This window comes from Olea europaea, chromosome 10 (assembly GCF_002742605.1).
Source record: "Olea europaea var. sylvestris chromosome 10, O_europaea_v1, whole genome shotgun sequence".
Classification (NCBI taxonomy): Eukaryota; Viridiplantae; Streptophyta; class Magnoliopsida; order Lamiales; family Oleaceae; genus Olea; species Olea europaea.
Window position 1 is genome coordinate 21,335,195 of NC_036246.1, and position 5,243 is coordinate 21,340,437.

Consider the following 5,243-nt stretch of genomic DNA (forward strand, 5'->3'; position numbering starts at 1 on the left):
GTTGGGGGGGGGGGGGGGGGGGGGAATGAAGCTTGAAATAGACATAAAGATTAGAAATCAAGGTCTTTTATAAATCTTAAATCTTTGTTAGAAATAGTTAGAATTTTAAATTCTTACATTTTATTGAATTTGTATACTATCCTATTTGATTAGATAGCAAGCATTTGCCATGGTCAAATGGTTTCATGTATTTCTTAGGTCATTTGTTTCTTTAGCAGGTTTCATATTCTTTATTCTGTTTGTGTAATGTATTTGTAGATGACGTCTACCCATACACATAAAATTCCCTAGGAAGAGCGTTTTCTTGCAAATTTCATTAGCGAGCAACACCCGATACGTTAAAGTCATACTGGACAAATTTAACGCATGACAAAAAAGGTAGTTCGAGGAAAGTTGCGTAGGGTAGGTTGGGAAAATGTCGGAGCTCAAACTATCTATGCCATTGATCCAACAAATGGTGAATATAGTGGTTCTTTGCCCAAAATGGTATGACGCTTGGTTTAATGTGAATCCTTTGCTAGATTTGGTATGGTAGAGTTTGCATTAGTCACATGCTTGAAGTTTGATGAACTGCCTAAGGGTATGGCAGCCAAAATAATCCTTGAGAAAACTTGACTATGGGATAAAATATTTAATGCTAGTGACAGAGTCACTTATACCAACTTATAGAAAGTCTTCTTGAAAGATGCTAATTGGAATGATAGATATAAGCCTAAAGTTGGAGTTGGTGATCACCTTATGGATCATGAGGTCCTCCCCTTTGAAGTCTCGCTAGAAGAACATCATGTCCTATTTAGCATTGCTTACGTTGATGAGTTAGGCGACAATGTAGGACTGGTGCCTGCCATCCTGGAATAGGTGATCATCATAAGCTCCGATGACAAGGCTGATATTCTGATGTTGGTCTGATTTATGTTAAAGGAATGGTTAGGTTAATATAGTTTGACAGTTTATGAACATTCGTTAATTTTGACTGTCGTTGTGGTAAAATAAGCTTGTGACTGTGTAATATTTTGAAGTTGACATAGTAATTTCATGTATTGTATTGTTCTTCAAATGATTAGTAAGCTTGAAATGAATTGATAAAATAAGTAACAAATGCAAAAGTCTATTTCATGGTTTAAGATTCTTTTGTTATTCTCAAATGATGAATTTCATCTTAAGATTAAAACACACAACATTTAAGTGCACATGTTAGTCAATGGTATTGGGTTCCTACATGTTTGTCCGTTATGTCTGGAACCTCCGCATCATTCACAATTTTACATGCTTGTCGACCTTTCAGTGCTTGACCTTTTATATTGGGTAGGAGGTCGTCCTGATGTTCTATGTATATTTGGGGACGAAACATGGATGGAATGAATTGCATGAGGGACATCCCAATTGAACTCTATGCAAGTGGGTGAATGAATTCTTTGTATGCAACTCGTCAATCCTTCAAGGTCTAGTAAGGGGAACATAATTCATAGAGTGAAGTTTTTTTATACAAGTAGCTTGGGATGCATGTTTATACGGTATCTGTTGCATCTAGAACTCTTTACATGATCATATGTTACCTATAAGGTCGATGATAAAAATGTCTAAGACTATACCAACATTCAAAACGAGTTCATCCAGGTGACATACTTGTAATGTTGTACCGACCTCAAATGATTTTCTCAATTCCTCTTCCAGTTTTGGTGTTAAGGCACCCTGACATTTGGTGGATGCGGTTCTCCCCTCGAAGAACCACTGTTGTATTAATGACCTAATGTGTTTTTTACCAACGAGGTTATAGTGAAATTTCATTGTTGCCTAAGGATTGAAATAAGAGACTTCAAGCTATTGTTATTCATATGTTGTACTAGTTATCACCAAAATTTGCCTGTGACCATGTGGATGTATCAACACGTTCCAAATAAGAAGTAATTGCGGGTTGGACGGTTCTAATTGTCTTATTAATTGCTTGGATTTTGATATGTGGTATGCTAGCGTTGCAAGCCTGAACAAGAATGCGTCATTGCTACTACTGTACCTTGTGATAAGATTTTTCTCAATATGCCACATGCAGACACCACGGTGAGAAAGCGGGAACAGCCTGGTAGTTGCTCGAAGCAATATGATTTATCTGCATGTTGGCATCCCGAGCTGCAACAATTAATAGTGTTTTTCTTGTACCGTTCCTTCAAATGACTTCCAATAACTCAAACGACTAGCCTTATGTAATCTCGAAAGACACGCATAATCGGTTCGAATGTTAAGAAGAAATACAAGAACCTAATGTTGCTGTCGAGTTGAATGCGTATGACGGTTCCAAGGTTTCATTCAGTTAACATGTGACAGTATAAAGACAATTTCTGAAACCTCTCTTAAGGTGAACTATGGACCATGCAAGTCCCTTTCTTTATCTCTTTAGGTTTTGTTGTAGCTAATCCATACATTAAACTCACATTTTATAGCCCTGATAATACCTGCTGAAATGTATGGTTGATTGTGTCCAATCGCCACATTATTTGTTGCCCAATCAGGGCATTGATTGCACGAATTTGTGGATTTCGTCGAACATCTAAAGAGTATGTGTGCTCAAGTATGTACCTCCGACCTCAAATATATCAAATTTTTTTTATATCTTAGAAGTTCTTAATAGCCAAGACAATTGGTATTGATTCGGCATATAGTAAAAACCCACTTGACATGACTTTTGATTTTGTTTTTACTTCCTATGAAAGAGTTTTTGGAGGGAGTTACCTTAGTTTTTATTTGAAAACTAATTTTTAAAAGTACTTCATATTTCGAAAGTATTTTTAGAGTAATCTACGTTAGACAAGCTCATTTTAAAGATCTTCTAACTACTATAAGTACTTTATAAAACTAGCCAAACATATCTAAAAGCAAATTGAAGTCCCAAAAACTCCTTTTGAACATTAAATTTCACTTAGATTTGAAATTTCATTATATTAAAGTTAAGCTTTTCGAACAATTATTGACAAGCTCTTTATATCTATTGTCACTTCGAATAACAAATGATATTCGATTCTCAAACCACATCCACTCGTGGTCTATGTTGATGAATGTACCACTGTGTGAGACAACGAATCTCATAACATCTCCATATCTGCACGCCATCAACGCAAATAAGATTAGTTAACACATGAATACCTAAAAATGAACATGCTACTCGTACAAAATATGTTAACACTAAACACAAAATGTTCCATAGCTTCATTAAGTTTTCAATGTTATTCTCAACATTTGAAAAAATGTCAAGAATTACATTTAAAGTGTTATTCTCGACATTAATGTTGAGAACAATATGTTGGGATTAAACTCATTTTACCATTAATGACATGATCGAGAACATTTATCATCTTCTTTAATTTCAACAGCCACTTTGCAAAGAAATCATTTTACCATTAATGACATTGTCAATATACAACTACCTTAAAATTCTATATATCAAAGTTATGTAAGAAGGTTGTGACACAACGTTTAAGAAATACTCAATCAAATATTGACTAATTGTTTGGATAATCCAATCCATTTAAATCAAATATATAACAATTATTAAACATAAATTGTCAACAAAAACAAGATTTCAAACAAAAATTACCTTCTCCCGAGATTTGTGCCTAGATAAGTCGCAAATTTGGATGAGATTAAATATCTCAAAATGAAATTACATGATTTTCTTATGAGTTGGAACCATATAGTTCTTTGTTAAGTTTTAATGGACTTGCTACTTCATCTTTTTCATTTTTTTTTCTAAATCATTGGTCAATACCTAGTGGATAATGTAAACAAATTAACCAGTTAAGCAATAACTATTACTTCTCATAGAAGCTACTTGTTGCCTTGAAATTCGTGATACTCCAAAAAAATTGCTTTATTTTCGATTAAGGGTAAAATAAGCATGGGGCATTTGCAAAAATGTCCAATTTTACACATTTGTCATTTCAAAAATATCCACTTTTCATAATCTTTGCAAAAATGGCCAATTTTGATACCAAATTCTCTATTTTACCCTTGAAAAAGAATAAATAATTTCATATTATACATGTCAAATCACAATTAATGCTAGACATAAAAATGTCGAGAACAACATTTAAAGTGTAGAAATATCATGTTCGGAATGAAATGTCATTCTAGACATTTAATATATCGAGAACAACGTTTGGAATGTCGATAACATTTAATATTGTGATTTGACATGTGTACTTTTGAAATATAAACGGATTCAGATATCGAGAGTGACATTTGAAATGTCGTGAACATTATTTTAATATAGCTTCTCATGGAAGCTACTTAGAGGTACTCCCGTCCAAATAATTGCAAAAATGAATATTGAAAAATTTTGGATATTTTTGCAAATGACTATGTCCAAATGGACATTTTTTGTAATTTCCTCAATAAACATTTTGGCACCAAATTTGACTATTTTTGTAAGAGTTATCAAAATTAGATACTTTTCAATTGACATGCATGGAATTGGACATTTTTGTAATTTTTTCAAAACAATTATTGGCTAATGGAATTTGCACACTTTTCAAAAAAGTGAGTTTTCAAACAATTAAACTATTTATACATTAACTTTAACACCCTTGCTGATGTATGGGTGATGTCGCAAGATTGTGACGATTGAATTATATGTGTAAGATGTGAATGATGTTGTAAGATTGTGCAAAATGTAAATTCGATGAACCAAGGTTTAAACTAGGATCTACAAGTAGCAATATCATTTTTTCAAATCAGCTACATTGTAGAGGGACTGGATAATTTACCCGTCTTTGAACTTCAAAGGAATTGTTATTTTATGAAAAGAAATTATTACTTTAGCCCCTATTTGAGCCCCATTTTTAGACCAAAATACATTATGGAACAGTATTTTATTAGATAATGTGTAGTTAAAAATAAGAAAAAGTTTTAGCAATAAGAAAAAGTTTTAGATTTGTGTAAAAATTATTTTATGGAAGAATGTGGTTGAAAATGAGTTATGAAAAATAAATTTTTCAAAAAAGGGAGCCAAACATAGGCTTAATGTTAAGTATGCTTAATATTAAGTAATTTATTTATTTTTAACTTTCATTCATGATAAAATTTAATTCTAAATTTAATAATGAACAATTTTTTTAGCTTAACATGTTATGGTCATCTGATGAGCACAGATGGACCTCTATGCATTGTTCCCCTAATTTGGCTGTACCAACTCAAGATTGTCCATTACCTGATTAATTTCCTCTTCGACGACACTTGTGCAATGAGAAAGC